The sequence below is a fragment of the Alexandromys fortis genome, unplaced genomic scaffold, assembly GCF_014885135.2.
Source record: "Alexandromys fortis isolate MF-2015 unplaced genomic scaffold, M_Fortis_MF-2015_v1.1 scaffold_59, whole genome shotgun sequence".
NCBI classification, from domain to species: domain Eukaryota; kingdom Metazoa; phylum Chordata; class Mammalia; order Rodentia; family Cricetidae; genus Alexandromys; species Alexandromys fortis.
The window spans coordinates 10084069-10109530 of NW_026067943.1; the positions used below are offsets into that span (position 1 = coordinate 10084069).

The 25462-nt window shown below is 47.1% G+C and overlaps 1 protein-coding gene and 1 pseudogene across 3 annotated transcripts in view; both read right to left on the bottom strand.

Annotated features, from left to right (window-relative positions):
- The window catches only part of B4galnt3 (beta-1,4-N-acetyl-galactosaminyltransferase 3), a 104339-nt gene that overhangs the window by 48369 nt on the left and 30508 nt on the right, over nucleotides 1–25462 (bottom strand). The window lies entirely within an intron of this gene.
- On the bottom strand, nucleotides 22367–23504 carry LOC126505563 (phenylalanine--tRNA ligase alpha subunit-like; annotated as a pseudogene).

Consider the following 25462-nt stretch of genomic DNA (forward strand, 5'->3'; position numbering starts at 1 on the left):
ATCGAGCAAGCATTTGCAACGTGAGGATAAATGAATGGAAAAGGGTCTGGGTGTGAGGAGCTGGAATGGCTACTTCTTAGGCAGCATCTCCTCATAACTCTGGGCTAGAGACTGGATGGGCTGACGGCCACTGGCCCTGACAATCACCTGAAAGCTCTCTTAGTGGACTGTGGACACTCATGGTGGCGGAGATGGCAAAGTCACAAGCCAAGGGTCTCCAAGGAGGCCCTTGCTGCTTTACTGTATACTCTTTCCTCCCCCCCGCCCCCCGCCGTTACCCATTCCCCCTACCCCACCTCTGTCACTTCACTATTTAGCTCTGACTGGCCTGAAGCTCATTATGTAGACCAGGTTGGCCTCCGGCTCACAGAGATCCACCTGCCTCTGCCTCCAGAGGCATTAACTCCCATGCCTAGCCTTCTTTCTCTTTTCAAAATGTAACTTTGGGGTGTGTGTGTGTGTTGAAAACATAAGATGGACTAATCTTGATTATCAACTTGGTAAGATTGAAAGGCACCTGGGAGATTGGTGAGGCGCACCTCTAGGGAGTCTGTAGGGTGCCCCCTAAAGGACAGACATGGAGACTGACGTAATGAACGCTCTAACCAACAGACAGATTTAGGCTCCGAACAGACTCTTGGAAGTGGCAGAACTGTGGACGGTGGCGCCAGAAGAAGGAAGATGGTTTCAGAGCGCGAGTCTCTGCCCAGCAGGCCTATCTCTGGGCCACTGCCTGTCCTTCTCTGTATTTCTCTTCATGATCTGAGCATCGCCACACGTCCTCCTTGTCATGATGCAATGAGCCCTCCCCTGAGTGGAGTACAGCCCCTCCCCCACTAAGCTGTCTCTGCCAGGCACTTTCATACAGTAATGCAAAGTCTAACAGAGCACATAACAAAAAATTTATGATTTTTAAATTCGCAAATGGGGCTGGAGAGACAGCTGAGCCACTGCAGGTTAACCTGATAACTGCTCCCACACACACAAAGAAAAGTTCAGGCATGCTCAGTTCGGTGTACATTAGATACATTTACACTGTTATACAAGCATCCTTCCCACAAAGTTCTCAGCATTCCAAACTGAAACTCTGTATATACGACTTAACTTCTGTTTCTTTTCCTCCCAGCCCCTGGGGACCACTATGCAACTTTCTCTGCAAACTCTACTATCTATAAATTCACTATACTAAGTATCCCATATACATGGAATCATACAACGTTTGTTTTTATGTTTGGCCTATTTCATAATTATATGTTTGGTTCATAATTATATGTTTGGTTTATTTCATAATTATAACATTATTTCATAGTTCAATCAAGTTGTAGCATGTGTCAAAATTTCTTTACTTTTAAAGCTGAGCAATATTCCGTTGTTTATGGGTATACATCGCATTTTGCTTACCTATTCATCCATCATGGAAAGCTGGGTTATTTCTCCCATTAGGTTATTGTATTTAAAAAAGAAAAAAAGGCTGAAAAAATATAAGTGTTCAGGTGTCTCTTTGAGATCCTGTTTTCAAATCTTTCAGGAAGGCACACTACTGAACTGAAGAAAAATAAAACAAAGCAAAACAATAAAAACAAACAAACAAACAAAAATCTAGCAGGAACTGAGGACCAAGGGGACCAGACTGTTATCTCAAGGGAAGAGACACAGTAGGAAGCCTGGGTTTCACTGAGGATGCAGAAAATCTGTGGAGCCCGGAGAGGAAAAGGAGTGGAATGTGGTATGCTCCAACTGAACCACTCCCAGCCCACAACAAGAAAAGATGCAGAAGTTCTGCATGCCTAAGGAGGGGCATTCCCAGGACACTAGTGTCCCTCTATACTAGACAGTGTGAAAACACCAAATTCAGTACATGCCAGCTTCCAGGACTGTTTACATTTTCTGGTCCCTTACAATCTGCAGCTCAGGAAGCACAGGTGGAGACTTAGTTGCCTGTTCCCCAAGAAGCAGGTATTTCAAAGTAACCATTTTGAACCTTTTCAGTTCAATTGTTTGACATTGTAGTTAAATAGAATGATAGTGGAATTAGCAAAACGAGCATGGTGTAGACATGTGTGTGCGCCTGTGCTTGCGTACGTGTGAGACGGGGTCAGTCTGGTCTGGAACTTGTAATCTTCTTGCCTCAGCCTCCTGAGTACCAGGAATACAGATATGTGCCACACGCTTGGTTCTGGATACTCTGAACTCCTGTGGTAAGTCACAGGTCACACCAGATGCATCCTAGTATGTGTAGTACAACCAGGCATCAGTCAGTAAAACTCAGCAACTAAACACAAAGACTCCGCTATGCTTCCATCTGCCTTCCCTCTAGCCTTAACTGAAGCCACAGGGAACTTTGGGAGCTGGTTATGGAGAACTTGGGAGTTAGAAGGAAGGGTATCACTGGAAGTTTGCAGCCACCTGGTCTCTATAGTGAATTTCTGGTCAGTCAGGCTACAAGACCCTGCCTTTGTTTTTTGTTTGTTTTGTCTTTAAGGTAAATTGGGGGAAAGACCACAAAGTAAATAGAATAGGGAGTCACACCACCAGGCCCAGAAAGGCCAGGAACCAGGCAGTTACCTAAACCTTTACTATCTCTCAACACCCTGATATCTGCTTAGAGATCAGATCCCAGGTGCTGCCTGCAGGAACCTGGCAGCTCCATTCAAATACAGCCAGAGGGGGAGGCACTCTGCCCTGTGAACACAGTTTAGCTGACATACCCAACTTGACTCTTCAGAGGATGAGAGGCTTCCCTGAGAGCCATTCTATTTTTAAAGCAAAGGTACAAATGTACCAAAGACACAAGCACTGCCATACCTACATACTTTTTAGACTATCTGGAAGATAGGAGAATTGATGATTTAGACTATTAAATGTAGCCGGTCTTTCTTTGGACCACCAGCTCCCAAATAATGACATGGAGACTTCTTAAGTATGAAAGCTTGGCCTTAGCTTAGGCTTGTTCCCAACTAGCTCTTAAAACTTAAATTAGCTGAGCAGTGGTGGCTCATGCCTTTAATTCCAGCACTCAGGAGGTGGAGGCAGGCAGATCTCTGTGAATTTGAGGGCACCCTGGTTTACAAAGTGAGTTCTAGGACAACCAGAGCTTGAGACAGGAGAATCCCAAGTTCAAACCCAGCCTAGACTGTGTAGTGAGATTCTATTTATTTATTTATTTATTTAGTTTTGGTTTTTCGAGACAGGGTTTCTCTGTGGTTTTGGAGCCTGTCCTGGAACTAGCTCTTGTAGACCAGGCTGGTCTCGAACTCAGAGATCCACCTGCCTCTGCCTCCCAAGTGCTGGGATTAAAGGCGTGCGCCACCATCGCCCGGCTTGTGTAGTGAGACTCTTAAACAAACAAACAACAGAAGAAAAAAAAACAGCTCAATCCAAGCATGGTGTCATTCACCCTTGATCCCAGCACTCAGTAGACAGAGGCAGGCAAATGTCTGTGAGGTTGAGGCCAGTCTGGTGTACAAACTCCAAGATCCTGTCTCAAACAAAACATCTTGTTGCAGTCTAGGAAGACAGAGAGAGCACAGCTACAAGCTCACATACTGTCTCCATTAGAAAGCTAAAGGCTAGAAGACTAAGGCGCCCTTGCCTGAGATCACAAAGCAAGCTCGGAGAAGACCCATGACTAAAACCCAGGTCTCTGGTTCAGAGCACGTTCCTAGCCCGCCAACAAGCGAGGCTATCGAGTACATGAGTCTGCTGTCAGGTACCCAATATCACTGGTTCCGTCTAGCGTGGACTCTAAGAACATAAGCCTTCTTGTGGGAACAAGGTCATGGTCCCAGAGGCAGCTTGGAGAATCTGAGAGCCTGCTATGAAGGGCAGGATCAGCCCTCAATCCGATGGCTGCCGCGTGAAGAGGGGGAGCTGTAAGGCCCCGTGGCATCAGCTGTGGCATCAGCTGTGGCGTCAGTCAGCAAGGCGAGGGCCCGCTAACTGCTTAGACCTGCCTGACACACCGTTTATTATCCCCCCTTCAGGATTTTCTCTTCTAGCCTTACTGTGAACACACACACACACAATAAACAAATAAACCAACATCACTTTCTAAAACTTGAAAAAAAGAAATCAGTCCCTTGGGCTGTAAAATAAATATTTACTTTGGTTCAGATATCATGATCACAGCTCCATAAAATAACCTCCACTGTAACTTACATGCATGAAAATACCCAGAGGCACACTTAAGTACTTCCTTGACATGTTAATCTCCTAACATTTCACGCAGAAGGAAAAAAAAAAAAGATCCTTTCTTTAGGTGAAGAAGCAACTTTTAAAATCCACGAGTAAGGGCTGGTGTGCAGCTTGGTGGCAAAGCACTTGCCTCATATACATAAGGCCCTAAATCCCAGCCCTAACGTCACAAAGAGGTGGTGTGTGTGTGTGTGTGTGTGTGTGTGTGTGTGTGTGTGTGTGTGCAGCTAAATCAAATCCAGGGTCTCGTGCATGCAAAGCAAGCCCTCTGCCAACTGAGCTACAGTTCCAGTCCTAGATTTTTTTAAATTACATTTATTTTGTTTAATGTGTGGGTGGGGACAGTAGACACAGCTTTCTGCAGCGAGTTCTCTGCTTCTGTCATATGGGTCCTGGGGATGAAATTCATGTCGTTAGGCTCAGCAGTAAACACGGTTGCCTGTGAGTTACTCAGTGGCCCTCCCCAGACTCTTGAAATCAGTAAGACAGACACCTGCAAGCCTACTTGAGAAAGGGCCTTGGCCTGGGAAGGGCTAAGGAGTCATGACGGTAAATGTCGCGCTCTCTACCTTCTCAACAGAATCTGCCCGTCGAGGGCAGGAGATGACCTGGGCTGCAGTCCTCTGAGTTCCACATATGCACTATGGCATATGGCATGTGTGCAGGCGCATGCACACACACATACCCATGCATGTACACACTCAAAACACACACACACAAAATAAACACATAAATCAATGTAACTCTCTAAAGAAATCAGTCCCTTGGGCTGTAAAATATTTACTTTGGTTCAGATATGATTGATTACAGCTCCATAAAATAACCTCTACTGCTCTGCTCTGACCTTCACAAAGTCAATGAGACCTTGCCCCACGACGGCTGATTAAAACTGCTAAATGATGTCAATAGACCATCAACCAAAGAGTCACATTGTTCGATAGTCGATTATTGCTTACAGTAATCCCAGCACACAGTAGGATGCTAACGTAGGGTTTGAAACAAGCCAGCCTTAGTGAGTTCCAGGCCAGCTTGGGCTGATGTCAGGTCTTTTTTTTTTTTCTTTTTTTTTTGGGGGGGGGTCTTCTCACTTCAAATGATTTATTTTTTTTAATTTATTTATTAAAGATTTCTGTCTCTTCCCCACCGCCGCCTCCCCTTTCCCTCCCCCACCCCCAATCAAGTCCCACTCCCTCGTCAGCCCAAAGAGCAATCAGGGTTCACTGCCCAGTGGGAAGTCCAAGGACCACCCACCTCCATCCAGGTCTAGTAAGGTGAGCATCCAAACTGCCTAGGCTCCCACAAAGCCAATACATGCAGTAGGATCAAAAACCCATTGCCATTGTTCTTGAGGTCTCAGTAGTCCTCATTGTCCGCTATGTTCAGCGAGACCGGTTTTAACCCAGGCTTTTTCAGACCCAGGTCAGCTGGCCTTGATGAGTTCCCGATAGAACATCCCCATTGTCTCAGTGTGTGGGTGCACCCCTCGCAGTCCTGAGTTCCTTGCTTGTGCTCTCTCCTTCTGCTCCTGATTTGGACTATGGGATGTCAGTCCGGTGCTCCAATGTGGGTCTCCTGATGTCAGGTCTTGTCGAGGGTGGGGGGATCATTTAGCCTTACACAGTTGCTAAATTCTTCAGATGACAGGAGGACTCACCTATAAACTATTCTGACCCACCTGTAGCTGGGTCAGTAAGAATGTAAAATGCGGCTGGCGAGATGGCTCAGAGGATAAGAACACTGTCCTGAGTTCAATTCCCAGCAACCACATGGTGGCTCACAACCATCTGTAATGAGATCCGGTGCCCTCTTCTGGCCCACAGAGATACATGAAGGCAGAATATTGTATATATAAGAAATAAATCTTTTTTTAAAAAAAAGTAAAATGCACAAATGGCCCATGCACAGACTCTCCACTTCATGTACAACCCCACAGCTCACCGATTTCTCCATCAGTCCCCTTTCCCTGAGCCAGAGCACAACACTCCAGTGAAAAGTTGGGAGCAAAGAACCAATATGAGGTCAGATAATGTGAAAATCCTCAGCCCACTGCAGGACTTTAGTAAGGAGCAGGAGAGTCCAGGTCAGGTACATCAGAGGGCACCTTCAGAGTCACTGTCTCAGGGTGACCTATCCCAAGCTCGATTCTGTTCACCCTGGCCCTGAGAAACAGCAGACATTCACAGGGAGGCCAGTGTCTGTCTTAAGGAACCTCTGATGTCGGGTCTAGTGGAACCAAAGAGAAAATCGAGGGCATCTAAGAAGATGAGCTGATAAAAACTGCTCAGAAATGGGTCAGACTGCCCTGGTCCCTAGCCCAAAAGGGGAGGAGGAAGTTAAGTGTGCTGTGGAGAAGCAGACAGTGATACAGGGAAAAGATGAAAGGCAAGAGGGCGCCTCCCACTCCTGAGCCGGGCACGGCTCCCAGAGAGAGCAGTGCTACTGCCGTTTGGATCTCATCCACTCTCGTTTTACTTGATATAAATTTAAACGGTCTCTGGAACGGTCTCCTACTTGGAGTACTTGTAAAGACAGCTAAGGCAGAGAGTTTGAACCTTTTTTTTTTTCCCTTCTTGAACATAAACTTGGGTGTTTAGTGATCTCTGATCACCGTCTGTATCCTAGTAATACATAAAGCTCTTGGGAAGTTATTAACTGTTTGGCCCTCCCAGGTCTTAGGGGAATATGTTTTCCATGTTCAAAGAGTCTGTTGTAGGCAATTTATTGGGTAAGATGCAAATGTATCCCCTTGGGCTGCTTGGAGCACTAAGCTAGGTTCCCCAGAGTTCCCCACCACACAAACAGATACAGCTTTCTCACAAAACTACAGTCTGTTACCTATTTCAAGCTGGCTTCTTGGACCCGTATATTAGAGTTCTGATGGTTGCATAGAATGGCTCAGAATGGAGCTAACGCTTTGAAAAGGCGGTTCGAAAAAAAGGCACAATCAGTCAACAGGTTAGATTTCCCAGGCACCGTGTGGGGCACAGCTGCTTTGTTTGGTGGTCAAGTACAGTTTAACAAACGAAGTTAAGAGTCAGAAAGTTCTGGACTGAGTCCCTGTCTACTACTTTTTCACTATATGCTCTCTGCCAAGTCTGTTATCATTTCAAGAGCTCTACTGCCTCATCTTCCAACTGCATCATTCAAGGGCTTGAACAAATTCGGCCAATACGTGCTTCTCCATTCAGTACTCTAGGCTATAGTTTACTGATTTCCCACGCCATGCCAAGCACTGCGAAGCCATTCATTCCCAGTGCAGAACCAGGAAGGAACTCCTTTCCACATGCTACCGATAAGACTGAGGTTTAAACATTTTACGGGCTTTGCTGCAGATCTCACAAATGGCTGAACTGAGACTCAAACTAGCTCTGTGTGGTTTCAAAGTCCACAGACTGCTCGGTTGATCCTCAGCCCAACCCTGAGAAGCCTGTCTTATGATGCCTCATTTATGGAGGACAGAAGCTAAGGAAACAGTGGTCAGGCAGCAGGAAGTCACAGGCCAAGTCCCTACATGACCACTGACACGGGGCTGGCTGCGTTTTCACAGCCAGTCCCGCCTCCCAACTGTGATTTTTGCACAGCACCCAGGACAGGTATTTAGATAACAACAGGGTACACAATGAAATACAAAGGATCCGGAGAGTCAGAGAAGACTTCATTGTGAAGAGGAACCAAACAGGTATTTTGGGGTGGGTGCATTTCCAAGTCTCAGAGGCCTGCCCCCACCTACACATGGGTTCCTGCTGGAACCATAAGGTATTTTTCTGAAATAAAAAGCAAACGTTAAAACACTACCTTCCCTGAACCCCAGAGCACAGAAACCTGCCAGGCAGGATCCGGGATCCTTGAGAGTCTTTCCTCTGGCTTTCGCATGTTCTTCCTCTGTCTTTTTGCTAAAAACTCATTTTCCTGCCTCAAATCATACTGACTTAACTTTGTGGCTGGCTCAGCCCAGGGAGTGTTCTTCCCTGCTCCCACTTCACTCATTGGGCCTGGGGAATATCACTTGCTATTGCCCACCTTCCTACATTTCTTCGGACTTTTCCTTATATGTAATTTTTAAATTTACCCAGTCTCTATGGTGAACATCTCTGCGGTAACCCAGAAAAGTCAAACTTGATATTTGCTTCTAAACCTGGGTCCCCCAAAGACAGGCATCTCAGTAAATGGCAACATCCCAAGTCAATCATCTTTGGAGCTGAGGGCATGGCCTTGAGTTCCATGTCTATCACTAGAGGTAGGGAGTGAGGGGCAGGTGATGGCCTGTGGGAGACCTAAGATCTGGCATCCGGCAAGCTCCCAAGGAATTCTTGGGCTAAAGGTTCTCAGTCCTTGAGTGGCAAAGTTTTTTGGAAGAACCTTGGTTATCTATAACTGAGCGTAGGTGGTAGAACACTTGCTGAGTGTGTGCGAGTCCTGGGTTCAACCCGCAACGCTGGGCAATAGCTTCTTGATACTAGAGCAAAGCATTCTCCACCAGTAACCATCCAGCTGTCCTCAATCAATGGTTCCTATGCGGCTGCCATGATCTCTAGACTGAGTTCCAAAGTGAGACTGTCGAGTCACAGGATGTACATGTGTTACAACAGAAACACAGACATTAGCGTGTGAGCTTCCCAAAACACTGAAAAACAGTCCATCATCATTTATTGATATAGGTGGGTCTTCTATCTATCTGTTACTTTCATTGGTTAATTAATAAAGAAAACTGTTTGGCCTGATAGGTCAGAACATAGGTGGGTGGAGTAGACAGAACAGAATGCTGGGAAGAAGGGAAATGAGGTACACACTACAGCTCTCCTCTCCAAGATGGACACAGGTTAAGATCCTTCCCGGTAAGCCACCACCTGGTAGTGCCTCACAGATTATTAGAAATTGGTTAATCAAGATGTGAGAATTAGCCAGTAAGAGGCTAGAGCTAATGGGCCAAGCAGTGTTTAAAAGAATACAATTTCGGTGTAATTATTTTGGGTAAAGCTAGCCGGGTGGAGGGAAGCAGCCTGCAGCTCCATCTACAATTTATATCATTTCAGCGTGTTTTAGGAGATAGGATGGATTAGACAATGAAGGCACTTGCCACCAAGCCCAGTGACCTGAGTTCAATCCCCACGGTGGAAAAGAGAACTGACTCCCCACAAGTTGTTCTCTGACTTCCAGATGTGTGCCCTGATTCGCACCCAGAATAAGTAAATGGAATAAAAGAATTTAAAACTGATTCAAAACACGATGACTTTATAACATGTGTGTGTTCGTGTTGTGTGTGTGTGTGTTTTGTGAGTGTGTGTGTCTTGGTTAGGGCTTCCATTGCTGTGATGAAATATCATGACTAAAAGCAAGTTGGGGAGTAAAGGACATATTTGGCTTGCACTTCCACATCACTGTTCATCATAGAAGGAAGCCAGGACAGGAACTCAAACAGGGCAGGAACCTGGCGGCAGGAGCTGATGCAGAGCCCAGGGAAGGGTGCTGCAACTGTGGCTGCCCGTGGCTTATTCAGCCTGCTTTCCTATAGAACCCAGAACCCATGAACAGAGTGGTCCTTATTCAGAAGGGGCTGGGCCCTCCCTTATCGATCATTAATTAAGAACAAGCCCTACAGGATTGCTTGCCTACAGACAGATCTTACAGAGGCATTTTCTTAATTGAGGCTCCCTCCTCCCTGGTGACTCTAACTTGTGTCACGCTGACATAAGAACTGGTTGGCATGGTATTCCTGCAACTTGCTCAGTCCCCTCAACAGTCGTAACAGAAGCACTTTTCAACAGCTGTACCCTTCTGTTTGTGTCACACAGCTCCCCATACTTCTTTCCCACCTGAAATACGGGACAATGAGAATAACACTGTCCATCTATTTCATACTCACTGGAAAAGATATGGAGAAATCAGCACCCTCAGACAAAGGGAAAACAGTCAAAACTCTGAAGGCAGGGGGAGGAAGATTGCCCATGAGTTCTAAGCAAGCAATAAAAAAACAAAACAAAAACAACAGAAAAGATGCAAAAATCACCAGAGCAGGCCCAGTCCTGATAGCCCCAAATTGTAAGCAACCCAATAGCCATCAGCAATTAATGAAGACACTGGGAGACAGGTGAGCAAGAGGATCAGATAGTGGGTTCAAGGTCAGCCCAGGCTACACAGTGAGTCCCAGGATGGTTGAAGCTGTATAGGGAAGCCCTGTCTCAAAAAACAAAAACAGAACCAGGGTGGTGGTGCACACTTTCAATCCCAACTCTGGAAGACAGAGGTAGGTGGATCTCTGTGAGTTTGAGGCCAGCCTGGTCTACACAGAGAGTTCCAGGACAGGCTCCATAGCTACTGAGAAACCCAGTCCCCCAAAAAACAAAAACAAACAAACAAACAAAAAACCTCAGACACAACAGGGCACCTATTACATGGGCCACTCATATGAAATGCTCAGAAAGGGCAAATTCCTGGAGATTAAAATAAGAGAGAAGACCTGTGGTTACCTGTTCTGGGGATAGAGAGAAGACTGATTGCCACTGTGTACTTGGTTTCTTTGCAGAAAAAAAAATTAAGAGTTTTGAAATTAAATACCGCTTGCCCTGAACTGTACTTTTTGGGGGGCAGGGGAGGGATACGGTGCTGGTGCTCACACCCCCAGCCTTGCACAGGGTAGGTGAGAGGGCTGCCACGGAGCACTGCCACACCCTCAACCCCTACTGAACTGTAGCCGGCAATGAATGATTCCTTTTTCTTTTCTAGGATGGGCACTGAGAACCTGACCTCCCTCTCCCGCCCCCAGAATGTCTGGGTCTCTTCCTCCTCCTTCCCAATGCATCCCCACCCCCAGCTTAATCACCACAGGTCCCCAGAGAGCTGGCAACAGGTTTTTCCTTAGAGCTGACTCCTTAGGATTTGTAGATAGCAGAGCCCCTCCCTCTCGTGCCCAACCCCCTCCTCTTTGCACGCGGGTCGTTTACTTATTAAACCAATTAGATTAAATGACTCACACTGCACCCTTGGGTAGGAGCTGGTGTAAACATCTCACAAGAGACTGGCTTGTTCTTGAAAGGCTGTGTCCCTCAGCTAAGGTGAGTCCTCACCCCCAAGTATTTCTCAGATCACAGAAGCAAGAAACTGGAGGACCATGGAGTTGGGGGAAAGTTGTTGCTCCATTCCTGAGCTGTGTCACCCCAAGGAAGACCACACTATCTCCTCAGGGAATTGACACAAAAGCCTTCTTATTTCCCGGGCTTACAAAAACAGCAGGTGGGGTAACCTCATATTAAATTCCTGGTGCTTCAAAGGAATTGGGGAGTGGGGCGGGGGGGGGGTGGTCTCTCATGCTAGGCAAGGGCTCTATCACTTTTCAAGACCAGCTCTGAGCGTGCAGAGCTATTCACAGCCCTCTGGTCGGCCCAGTGTTGCCACACCTCAGCCCCACCCAGTAACACCCAGAGCTGTGTGTGTCTCATGATGCTCCACCCCTGATGAAACCAGGTTGGTGTGAGAGGCCCTGTTGACAGACAGCATGTGGCATGCCCTGGCCAGCCTAGGCAGCCAAAGCCCATCACTCGCCTTACCTGAAAAGTGAGGCGAAGGGCCTAAATTATTTCTCCAAGCTAACGATCGAGTTAATAACCTTGGACTGGACTCTAGAGCCAGTGCAGGGAACACAGGCGTATGGAGCAGGTCTCAATCCTGGGGAGCAGCAGCAGCAGATCTAATGAAAGACTTATAGGCAAGGGAGTAGTTCCAGTGCAGTGTGGCGAAGGTCTAAAAGGGTGTGATGGAGGTTCCTAGGCCCCCTTTCTTTTCAGCTCCCACCACCCACGTGCTAGCCAGCGACCTAACAAACCCTCCCTGTTTAGAACAAACCCTCCCAGCTCCTGGCACCTCCTCGCAAACACCAGCTCCAGTGCCATCCCTCCAGCCTGCCTGAAATCCAGGGGCGGGGAGTGTGATTTGAGCCGGATCCTGTCCTGGAGTGCAACCACATCCACTTGCCACCCCCACCAGGCATTTCCGAGTCTGTATATTTATGACTCTCTTAAAATAGGTGCCAGCACAGAGGCCCGGGGCTTGATTTAGGTCAATGAAATCAACATTTGGAGAGCGAAGCATCCCTGGGCAAAGCTGTTGTTTCTGCTCTAATTCTAGATCTGGGTTTCGGTACCATCTACATCCCTCGGGAGGCTGCCCCAGTCACCATTCCGTGTTGCCTCAGGTCCCTCCTGCCCTGAACATAGTCTCCAGTCCCACTCCAGCAGATGGGTTTCCTAAAACACAGTGGCCTCCGGCTGGCTTCTAACGCTCATTTATTATTAAGCATTTGTGTTTTGTGAAGTATTTCTCTGCTGTCAGCCCTTTTGTTCAATGAACTTAACCACTCCCTTGGAAAAAGGCTCAGTTACAGCGATGGCCAGTAAGGTCTCAGGACAAATTGCCCATCATCTTTGAAGTACTGGAGGGGAAGCAGTGTCTCGGGTATGTTCCTGGTTCAAATACCTGCAAGATATGGCAGAAATTCTGTGTTGGGGGAGTGAAATTACTGGACTCAGGTTCTACCTTCCCTCCGTACAACAATTGCCTGGCAAGAAAAAGTCTTGAGGCCTGGGCCACTCCTGTTCCGTCAACTCATAAGACTGTATTCAAGGTAAGGACCTTGCTTCCTGATTTTTCTCTGAGAGGTGATTTCCTCTGTTGTCTAGCTCTCAAGTCCAAAGTCTAGGAGGGTTAACCCAGAGTCTAGGAGACTTCATCCCAAAAGGACAGAATCTGTGACTACTGGGCCTATGTAAATCAGAGGTCAGAGGGAGGAAATGAGAGGATGCGAGGGTAAGCCTGAGCCGTGGAGAAGGGTGGCGGCTAATCTGAGGGGTTAAGTAGGTCAGAGGCTCAGGCTTGAACAGAGAGAGGCCTAAATCCAAGATAAAATTTATAAAGGAAGTTGTTTCAAAATAGGGAATAGTTATGAGGGCAGAGAGTGTGGGGTCTAGAAGTTTTACCTCTCGTTAACTAATAAGAACTGGATGCTGCCATAAACAGGTGTCTGGGATTAGAGAGATGGACAGAGAAGAGGCCATTAAAGAAAACAACTGGCCAGACAGTGGTGGTGACACCTTTATAACCCCAGGACTCAGGAGGCAGAGGCAGGTGGATCTCTGAGTTTGAGGCCAGCCTGGTCTACAGAGTGAGTTCCAGGACAGAAAGGAAAAGAGAGGAAAAAGGAGAGGGGAGGAGAGGGGAGGGGAGGGGAGGGGAGAGGAGAGGAGAGGAGAGGAGAGGAGAGGAGAGGAGAGGAGACGAGAGGAGAGAGGAAAGAAAAGGAAAGGGGGAAGAAAGAATCTGTTCTACTGGGAAGGGTCCTCTGGTAAGTGATTTCCCAGATCACTTCTAGTTATTGTTTGGTTGGAAGTGTCACCCCGGCCCCCTGGCACCCCTATATCCAGGGGAGTCTGGAATGTTTTGGGTGGAACTTTCTACCCTAAGCACTCTCCCCTGGGAGTTGCTGAAGTCCAGACTTCACCTCCGAGAAAGCCCATCAAAAGGTGACCCCTCCCCAAGGAGGATCAAGACCACTCCCACAGGCTATTTTATTTAAACTGCTTCCCCCCCAGAACAAACATGTGGTCTTCCCAGTTCACTGGAAGGCCACCTGGAAGCACTGGCATCCATTAAGCCTGGGCTATTTTAATTTGGTTTGATTTGGTCTGATTTGGATTATCGCATTGGCAGAGAGGCTTATTGGGATGTAAAAACTATACAGTTACAAACGATGACCACCAGAAGATTACCCCCCCTTTTTGAGACGGGGGTCTCACTATGTAAAATATATAACCTTGGCTGGCCGGAAACTCATGTGGACCAGGATGTTCTTGAACTCCTAAGAGGTCTGCCTGGTTCTGTTGGGATTAAAGTCAGAAGCACCACACCTGGCCCCAGAGGTTTCCCCGTTATGGGGATAAAGTAGTAAGGTTTGAACCCAGGGCCTCTCGCACACCAGCATGCACACCCTCAGCTCCAGTTCCCAAGCATACGATGCCAGCACTAGGAAACACTGATGGAGGTGGGTCTTGTATCTATCTGTTGATTTCATTGGTTAAATAAAGAAACTGCTTGGCCCTCTGATAGGGTAGAATTTAGATAGGCGGAGTAAACAGAACAAAATGCTGGGAGAAAGAAACTGAGTCAGAGGGTCGCCATGATTCTCCCACTCCAGACAGACGCAGGTTAAGATCTTCCCTGGTAAGCCACCTCGTGGGCTACACAAATTATTAGAAATGGGTTAGATCAATATGTAAGAGCTAGCCAATAAGAGGATAGAGCTAATGGGCCAAGCAGTGTTTAAAAGAATAGTTTCCATGTAATTATTTCAGGTATAAAGCTAGCCGGGCGGGCGGCCGGGTGCCAGGGACGCAGCCCGCTCCTCATTACAACAGAGTGGCACAACAAAACACTGTGCACACCACAGTTCTGCCCCATTGTTAAATGCACACACAGAGACCATGTTCTTTTCTTTTGCAGGGCTTCCTTGGACGAGCCCAGTGTTCCCATGAGTGTTCAAGACACGTCATTTAGTGGGGTGAAGAGCAACAGCAGTGCCTCAGTTCACTAGATTTCATTTTTTTTTTAAATTTTTGTGCATTGGTGTTTTGCCTGCATGAGGGTATCAAACCCTGGAACTGGAGTAACAGACAGTTGTGAGCTGTCATGTGGGTGCTGGGAATTGAACCCGGGTCCTCCAGAAGAGCAGCCATGTAGTATGAGCTGTGGGCTGTGTTCCTGCTGCCCAGCTCCCAGCCACCGATTAGCTTTACCCAAAATAACGACACACAAATTGTGTTCATTTAAACACTGCCTGGCCCATTAGTTTCAGCCTCTTAACCCATTTCTAATAATGTGTGTAGCACCCCAAGGTGCGCTTACAGGGAAGATTCTAGCCTACGTCCATCCTGGGTCGGAGCTTTGTCACCTCTGCCCCAGAGAGGAGAGCTATCGAGTCTGAGCTCACTTCCTCTTCCTCCCAGCATTCTGTTTTGTTTACTCCGCCTACCTAATTTTCTGTCCTATCAGGGCCAAGGCAGTTTCCTTATTTAGCCAATGACCTTCCTCCATCACAGCCAGTGCTCCCAACCGCTGAGCCATCTCTCCAGTCCCTGGCCACCAGATTCTTTCCCAGAGCTGTTGCTCCGGTGACAGCATCAAGGCTCAAAGCTCCAAGGCAGGATGAAGCACCCACCTCTCTAGACGGCACTTAGAGCCCATGTTACTTTCATAGTAGAGATTATTGCTGGTTTTCTTATTGTTGTTTATGAATATTATTTTATAGTAGGATTTTTTAATTTTTGTTATTATTGTTATTTATTATTATTCTGTAGTAGGCACTATTATTATTATTATTGCCAGGGCAGTGTGAAGATGGGGTAGAACCCTCAGTACATGGTGGGTGATTTGAAGTATGTAAGGGGCTAGTGAATGGCTCAGGGTAGAGCACTTGCCTAGTTAGCAGACACGTGTTCTGGGTTAGACTCCCAGTACACACAAGCATGCATGCACACACACACGCACACATGCAAGCATGCATGTGCACACTCACGCACACATGTATACATCTTATATACTACCCCAGAAGTGTTCAAAACATTTATATGGGTGAAATTGCCATATACAGGAAATGTAAAACTACTAAGCAAATAATTAAAACTGTCACATCCAGAGCTGGAGAGATGGCTCTGAGGTTACAAGCACTAGCTGCTTTTCTAGAGGATGCAGGTTCAAATCCCAGTTCCCACATGACAGCTCAAAACTACCTATAATTCTGGTTCTAGGGGTCTTGACATTCCATACACAGACACGCACACAGGCAAAACACCAATGCACATAAAATAAAAATAAATTAATTTTAAAAAAACCTGTCACAACCAAGAAAGACATTGAGGAAACACAATGACTAAATGGATGGGATCCTGGAACAGAAAAAGATATTGGAAAGGAAATCAAAGTAAAATATGGGGAGAAGGGCTGGAGAGAAGGCACAGTGGTTAAGAGCATTGGATCTTCTTTCAGGGGACCTGGGCTCAATTTCCAGCACCCACATGGTAGTTCACAACTGTCTGTAACTCCAGTCCCAAGAGATCTAATGCCCTCGTCTGGCCTCCTGAGGCACCAGGCACACATAAGGTACAGACACTGATGCAGACAAAACACCTATACACAAAAATAAGCAAACAAGATAAGTACAGGGCAGGGTATAGAAAAGTGTTAGAACCTTTGTTTCCATGTATGAAGGCCTGGCTCAGTCCCCAGCGTCACTGAAACAAAACAAGTGTGGACGTCAATTTTTTTAAACAGGGTCTAATATAGCCCAAGCCAGCTTCAACTCCCTATTTACATGATCCTCCTGCCTCTACCTCAGAGTTGTGAGCCAGGAGTGCATCCTTGGACTTGGAGGGCGTTAGGCAAGTACTCTAGCAGCTGAGCTACAGTCCTAGCCTGATTCTAATTAATATTAGTGCTCCGATACTGGACCATCAGTGTGACAAATATCATTCTCCTGGAGGAGGATGGTATGAAAACTGGGAGGGATATGAACCCCTGTGGCTAGCGTACCTCTGTAACTATAAAATGACTCTGAAATTAAGTGTATTTCAAAATATACCTATGTCTATAATGTAAATATTATATAATCTTAGAAAACTTGGAAGCCAGGATTGAGGGTACACACTTGTAAACACTGGGGAAGCAGAGACAGGAGGATCATCAAAAGGTGAAGGCTAGCCTGGTCTTCACTGTGAGTTCCAGGCTAGCCAGGAAGGGATGGAGCGACCCTGTCTTAAAAGAGAAAAAAGGAAGGAATAAAGAAAGAAAAAGAGAAAGTGAGGGAGGGTCTAGAAGGAAGCATGCGAAACATCTGAGAAACCACTTGTTTACATGATATGGTTTGGAGATTTTTGTGTGTTCATTTCTTGAGAGGGCGTGGTGCTGTGGGACCCCCCCCCCCCCAGTCACACTGAGCTGCTCCTGCTTCATCTGCCTGGGTGCTGACATGGCAGGCAGAAAATTGTTGGGTTTTTACTTTTTTATTATTATACACTTTAAATAAAAAGCTGTGTATGTGTGTTCATGCAGATGGTCCCGCTTGGAACCGAGAGCAGCTATACATGCGACGCTCACATGCTATACCATCTTTCTATACCCCAGGCCTGCCCTCAAACTCATCATCAGTAGCCTCGGGCTACTGAGGTCCTACATCTGCCCACACCAAAAACTTTTTAAAAAAGATTTATTTGCTTATGTACTTGTGTATTTTCTCTACATGTGTGCACTCCAGAAGAGAACATTGGATCCCATGGGACTACAGTTACAGATGGTTGTGAGCCACCATGTGGGATCTGGGAATTGAACTCAGGATCTCTGGAAGAGCAGCCAGTGCTCTTACCACTGAGCCATCCTTCCAGTCCCTCAAAAATGCGTTTTTGTTTTGGTTGGCTCAAAGAAAATTTTTTTGGTAGTGGATATACAGACCTGGTAAATGCTTTAAGCTATGACTTCGATCTTTTTCACTGTGGGAAGGGGCGGTCTCACTAAATTGCCTAGGCAGGCCTCTAACCTGTGATCCTCCTGCTTTAATCTCTAGAGTAGCTAGAGCTACAAAGCTGCACCTCAATGCCTAGCAGTTTGGGTTTTGTTTTATTATCATCATGTATGTGTGTGTGAGCACATGCATGTGTCACGGTGTACATGAGTAAGTCATTGAATAATTTTAGGAAGTCGGTTCTTTCCTTCAACCGTGGGCTCTAGGGATCAAACTCAGGTCACCAGACTTAAGCCACAAGTACTTTCCTGTAGCAAAATTAATAAAAAACCCTGGCTCTTACCTCCACCTCAGTCCGAAATGGCAATCCTGCCTCCAGGAATCCTCAGAATGAGACTGAGGGGGAAGAGCTCACTAGTGGCTTGGCTGTTTTGCTTTTCTGATCTTCAGGTTGAACCCCAATATCTGTCTCTGGGTTTTTATTATTCATGCTACACTTTCCTGCTAAGCCATTTTGTTGGCCCAGTTTTGGGTTTTTTTGTTGTTGTTGTTGTTTGTTTTTGTTGTTTTTTTTTTTTTTCAGACATGGTTTCAATATGTAGCCCAGGCTACCTTTGAATTTGCACTCTTCCTGACTCTACTCCCTGAATGCTTTGGAATTGCAGGTATGCGCTACCATACCTAGCCTCAAAATGTTTTTAAGTCAAAGAAAAAAAAAGAAGCAAAAGGAAAAAATATAGGAGAATCAAGATTGGAGAATTTTGCCATGTTCCATCATTGCCATGACTGAAAATGCACTAGGCTAGGAGACAGGAGTCTAGGGCTTGGGCCCTCATTATTGTCTAGCTTTGTGATCTGGTCCCATTTTATCTGGAAAAATGATGCTTCTGGGCTCCTGCAGATATTATGCTCTATTTTTTATTTGTTGTTTGATTGTGTTTTTTGTCTGAGACAGGGTCTCTCTCATGTAGCCCACGGTGGCGTCAAACCCATCCCACGGTCTTCCTGCCTCAGCCTTCCCAGAGCTGGGATTACAGCCGTGCACTAAACACGCAGAAATGCAAACCTCTTGTTGCTAACACACCCGGCGTGGCTTCCTTTAAAGTAACACAGCACCCCAAGTACATTCTTTTTTTTTTTTTTTTTTTTTTTGGTTTTTCGAGACAGAGTTTCTCTGTGGTTTTGGAGCTTGTCCTGGAACTAGCTCTTGTAGACCAGGCTGGTCTCGAACTCACAGAGATCCGCCCACCTCTGCCTCCCGAGTGCTGGGATTAAAGGCGTGCGCCACCACCGCCCGGCTCCCAAGTACATTCAAAATTGCTCTGCCTCTAAAGCTGAGTCTTATAGAATTTCTCAGGGCTGCGTCTCCTCAGGGTTTACTCCAGGGTGCCAAGCAGCGTTTGAGAGGTTAAATAAAGAGACAGCTGGGCTACAGTCTGGTTTCTAAGAAGAGCATAGACTGAAGCTTAACTGGCTCGAATCTATGCAAATGAAAGAGAAGAGAAAAAGATGCCTGAAGCTGCCCGTGGTGGCACACTGCCTGTCTGACCTGGGTCCCTTCCTGGGAGAGGGCTGGACCCTCCCCCCCCCCAGGCTCCACATGCCTTTGTTTTGGGTCTTTGTTCTCTTTTCCAATCAATCCAGAGGCAGGACAGTTTGAGAGGCAGACCTATTCAGACCCCTATCTCCACACAGATAGCAATCCGAGGTGGGGGTAACGTGAAACAAGGGTCCTGGGCACTCCCCGCCATGACAATGAAGTGTGCCGGGCAGACACCACCTTGCACGGTGGGAGAGGTCTCAGAAAAAAAAAAAAAAAAAAAAAAAAACCGGGACAAAGCGTGAGAAAGCCCTACAATTGCAGAAGACAAGCCAATAAAGGGACATATTTCTGCCCACACAGATCTCAGCAAGGGCCAGTTCTTGATTTGGGGTTTATTCAAAGCAGTTCTCGAAAAATAAAACAATAAAAACTAGAACGTGAGAAAGAGAAAGAAAAACTTCTCTAATTGCGGGGAGGGGGAGAGCAGTGTCGCCCAGGAGGGACAACTGGAAGACAGGGTATCATCACGATAGCCACTGTGCTGCTGTTTTTCCTTTTTTGTTTGTTTGTTTGTTTGTTTGTTTGTTTTTCGAGACAGGGTTTCTCTGTGGCTTTGGAGCCTGTTCTGGAACTAGCTCTGTAGACCAGGCTGGTCTCGAACTCACAGAGATCCGCCTGCCTCTGCCTCCTGAGTGCTGGGGTTAAAGGTGCACGCCATCACTCCCTACAAGTGGTCAATTCTTTAGGTGACATCAGCTTGGTATCCATCCTTTTATTCATTCACTAGACATTAATTCATTCAAGAAACAAAGCTAAAACTCAAGTTGCCTAAGAGCTGACAGAATAATCCAGCCAATACCTAAGAACAATAGTGATCTCCTCACCAGGACTGCACAGGGACGGAGGGCTTTTGAAAAAAAAAAAAAAGGGAAAAGCTGGGCACTTGGTGGTGCATGACTTTAATCCCAGAATTTGGGAGGCTAAGGCAAATCGCTGAGTTTGAGGCCAGCCTGGACTATAGAGTGAGCTCCAGGACAGCCAACTTTAAGCAAAGAAACCCTGTCTTGAAGCAAAACAAAAAAGCAGAAAATAGAAGATTTAAAAACATGGTCACTATATTTAGTGTTTGTGTGTAAGATCAAAAGTAACTGGCAGTTGGTATGTGCTGGGGACTATGCTGAGTGCTGGAAATCCGTGTGTGTGTGTGTGTGTGTGTGTGTGTGTTGCTGGGATCAAACCCAGGGCCTCATGCAAGCAATCTACTACTGACCTATACCCTAGCACAGGATATTCTTCAATAATATTCTACAGGAGTGGATGTTTAGTGTTTAAGCACAAAAAATAAAAATGAAAGGAAGGAAGGAAGGAAGGAAGGAAGGAAGGAAGGAAGGAAGGAAGGAAGGAAGGAAGGAAGGAAGGAAAAAGGAAGAAAAGGTGTGAAGTCACAAATATGCTGATTGGCTAAATTTAGCCCTTCTGTGATCTATTATCCACCAGATATAAATTAATAGAGTATAAACGAGTAAGTAAACACAGCTATGCAGCGATTAGCTGAGAATGGATCTCAGGCTGGTGGATTCAGACGCACCTGGGTGGGCTCTCTCTTGATGACCGGGGGTTATAGGCAGATGACACTGGAGATCTAGAAATCAGGCCCCCATTCGCTTCTGGAACCCTTGCGGCCACCTTTTCTGGACATGGGGTGACCTGGTTTCTGTTTAGTGTCCTGTCATCCCTTTACAGGATGTGACACGAATCAACAAAGAAAATTATATGGATAGATTTTATAATGTATGATTTGAGGTTAGGGGCAGAGAGGGTTCCACTTCAAACCCACTCTGCGTATTAGTTGCCGAAAACAAAGATCTCCGAAGCTGACTGAACACGACCAGTCCGAGCTGCATTCTAGCCTGTGCACACATCAGGTACACAGCTCCATCAGTGCACACTTGACCCAGAGGGGACATAGAGCTGGCATGGACCCGCTCTGTCCAGCGTCTGCGTGCCCTTCTGTATCTCGGCACACATGGTGTCCACTGTGAGGACAACTGACCACTGCCATGATTCTTCAGCTGGACTGGACAGCTTAATTGCCTCCTCCACTCCATACCCATAATCACCACCGAGGCCTTCTGGCAGCTTTGGGATGGCTGTGGGTGTCAGAGCCCCAGACTAGAGGCTACTGCAACCGTCTCTGTTTTCCTGAGCACTCTCCCTTCCCAGGCTCATCCTTTCTCTGGCTTTCTTTCCTTCCTTTTACTGACATTTTTTCCCTTTCCCACCACTTTCAATCTGCTCCATACTTTACAAGATCAAGACTTCCGACCCATGAGGTGGGAAGATCTCTCTATAAAAAGGGACAGGGGTATCAGCGACTGTCTCTCCCAGCTTATGGCTTTGGGGGTCTATGAAAGGAGAAGAGTATGAAGATTATCATCCTTCCCTCAGTGGCATGGGAGCATGTGGAATGCCCTTCTGTATATGTGTTGCTTTTACTGGGCACCATTTTGCAAACAGAGACTGCCTTTGTTTCCCCTGGCCACTCAGAGTTGAATAGTCACACAGAAAGTATATTAATTACGACACTTTCTGGCCTATTAGCTCAGGCTTCCTATTAGCTAACTCTTTCATTTTTTTTTAGATATTTATTTATTATGTATACAATATTCTGTTTGTATGTCTGCAGGCCAGAAGAAGGCACCAGACCTTACTTATTACAGATGGTTGTGAGCCACCATGTGATTGCCGGGAATTGAACTCAGGACCTTTGGAAGAGCAGGCAATGCTCTTAACCTCTGAGCCATCTCTCCAGCCCCCTAACTCTTTCATCTTAAATCAACCATTTCTATTATTCTGTGTATCACCATGAGGCTGTGGCCTACCGGTAAGGTTGCGGAGCATCTTTCTCCTTCAGCAGCTACATGGCCTCTCCTAGACTCCACCTACTGTCTCTATATATCTTTGTTTGGATTTCCTGCCTGGCTTTACTCTGGCAAGCTATTGGCCAAAACAGCTTTATTCATCAACTAATAAAAGCAACACATATACTGAAGGACATCCCATCAGCACTATTTTGTTTTCTTACATTTAACCTTTCCCTTCCTGCTCTGGGTGTTCTCAGGGAGTCAGGGTCACCACTCCCTTAACACACTCATGAGGTGGCCCAGGGTGAGCCCGTGGTTGGCTATTACACCCTTGATCTGGTGGAACTTGGCCAGGTATGTGGCATCCAGCATCTCACTCTGAAACACATGATCAATGGAGAAGTACTTGCAGGTGTGAAGGGTTTCTTCTAGGCTAAGCAGAGGCTACAGGCGCTGGTGTGTGTGTGTGTGTGTGTGTGTGTGTGTGTGTGTGTGTGTGTGTGTGTGTGAAGCAGATTTTCCCGAGCCTCATCTTCCAGGTGTTCTTACAATCCTGTCAGCTGTAGCTGCCCTGAGAGTGGGTCTGTGGATCTGTTTGATCTGCTGGACATAGTCCATTGGGAGCTGCAGGGCCTCAGCCAGATCTCACGGGAAGAATGCATCATATTGGTCACGTGCTGTGCTGGGTGCTGCCGAGGATGGAAGAGCTAGCTCATCATGTCTCAGAAGGTGCTCTCAGTGAAGCTGTCCTTAGGCATCTCAGAGAAGCCCATCTGTCAGAACTGGGAGAGGATCAGGAACAAAAGGAGAAGGTGGCCACTGTCTGGGAGCACATCACAGGCAGAGAAGTTGTAGGGCTTGAAGGGCCACTCCCTCCAGGAGCTGAAGGCCCTGCCCTTGCTCAGCTGGTAGGTTTTTGGATCACTTCGGGTCAGCAGCTCCCTCGGCACATTCTTTCCTCATCAGCCAGCTTCTTAGCTTGGCCTGACTGGACCAGCGGCAACCGCCTCTGTACTTCATCCTCTATACTGCCCACCACTGGGTACACCCAGGGCCCATCTGCTGCACTGCTGTCCGTTTGAATCCACAGTCTTGCTGAAGCCCACCTTGCTGCTGGGCAGTCACATACGCTCACTCTGCACCAAGCCTTCAAGAGGGATGTTTCGAAACACATGGGCCTCCTGGCTGTGTGTGAAACCTCCTCACCCTCAGTGGTCAGCCCCCAGCACTTGGTGGAATGAAGCTCAGCCTCAATGGCCTCATCCAGAGCCTGCAGGCTCTTCACTGCACCCACCACCTGGTGCTCTAGGCCCAGCTGCATGGCCAACTCTGCTGCACTGTCCGGGCCACCATCAGCTGCCTCCAGCCATCACAGCAATCGCTCCTACACAGGGTTGTCGGCCATGGCTGCCCCCACAGTGCTTGGTGTGTGAAATGAGTGACTTTTTGTTTGTTTGTTTTCAAAACAGGATTTCCCTGTGTAGTCCTGGCTGTCCTGAAATTCACTCTGTAGACCAGGCTGGCCTCGAACTCAGAGGTCCATCTGCCTCTGCCTCCCGAGTGTTGGGATTAAAGGTGTGTGCCATCACCACGCAGCAGAAATCAGCGATTTTTATATCTAACTTAAACTCTGGCCTATACTGTTTTCTTTTCTCTTCCTGTGCCACTGTGCAGAACTCAGAGCCTTGAACATCTACACAAGTGCTATACCCCAGCACAAATTCTTTTCCCTGAGCATCATTCTTCAAGAATGGAAGTAGGTATTCCACAGTTTCTAATGGGGTAGGAGTGGGTGAGATAAAGATTGATAAGCAGTCGGTGGATCTGGAAAGTGAGGTCTTCAGGGGTTCGCAGACCTACATGACTTTCTTATCTGTGTGGTAAATAGTCAGGGGGGAGACACAGGACTTGAGGCAGGAGGGCAGGTGGAATGAAAGAGAGGGGAGAAGGGACTGTGTGGATCTCACTGTGGCATCTTTGCTCTGACAAGAAACACTTCCCCAAAGACCTCATTCACATCTCAACACAGCAAGCAGTAAGCCTGAGGTTCGTTTTATAGGTCAGAAATCTGAGACACGGACAGGAAAAGAGCTTCATGCAAGAGCCTAGGGAGGCTTTATCAGCTGATCGCAGAGGACTCTGGCTCCTAGGAAACACAGCAGCAAGGAGGGAAGAGGCCGGTCAGAGGGAAGAGGGGATGAGTGGTGGAGAACACAGAGGACAGAGAGACTGTAGGGCGTGGTTGCTGAGTGGTGATAGGTGTGTAAGAGAAGGAACAGGTATTCAGGGTTGTAAACCCGGAAAACCCTGTGGTCAGGCGAGTCATGTGTGCACACGCGCCCCACAATCCCTGGGATCTCAATGCTGGGAAACCTTGGCTGGGAAGGCAAGCCCAAACCTTTCTACCTTATTGTCTCTGTTGAAACACTACACCCCATCTTCACAGGGTTTCCTACCCAGGAACTTGCTTAGCCAAACAGGATGACCAAGGGTGCCACGTCACAAGGATGTCATAGCCACAGTAAACAACGGCAAGGGTCATTTCCTCATTGTCACCCCACGCTTATGCTGACGATGCTACCTGGGCACATGCAAGGCAAGCAATCTACTACTAAGCCACATCTCCCAGGCCTGCCATCCAAATCTGACTTCACTTGCCTTGCAGACCCTTTGGGCCCCTCTCTTGCTCAGTCTTCACACTTTTTGCCTTAGCTGTTTCCTTTCTTTTCCTATGTTTACCTGCCTTTGAGACAGGCTCTCACTAGCCCGAAACTCACTCTGTAGACCAGGCTGGCCTTAAACTCACAGAGATCCTTCTGCATCAGTCTTCCAAGCCCTGGGGTACAGGTGTGTGCCAGCCCGTTTCTTCCCATGTCTTCCAGCACTATCTCCCTCTCATCTCACCCTTATCATTCGGGATGTAATACTAGGAATATTATCTCTGTCTGTAACCAGATAGTTTACTCCCAGGGGAGGCCCCTAGGTGTGTAATAAGGAAGCGCTGGATACGGCTGCCAGGCAGAAGGGGGCTCAGCAGACAGCAAGTCAGAGTACCTGATACCTAGAGGACAGGAGGAGCACACAGAGTACATAGAAAACCTGTCAACTGGTGGCACACACAGGTCAGCCAACTCCTGGCTCTGTGTCCGAGGAAAAGGGACGGACAAGCTAATTGGCCTACAACAGATCTCTCCCTTCTGATCAGGAAGCCAAACCCACATCTATTCTGTTTACTGTGAAGCCCAATAAGAGACCCAGGTATGGTCTTGTCAATCCTTTGCTCTCAGCCTTAGGGGGATTTAGATCCCACCGAGGGCATGGGGCAGTATGTAAAGGGTGGGATCTAGCCAGCTGCCTCAGAAG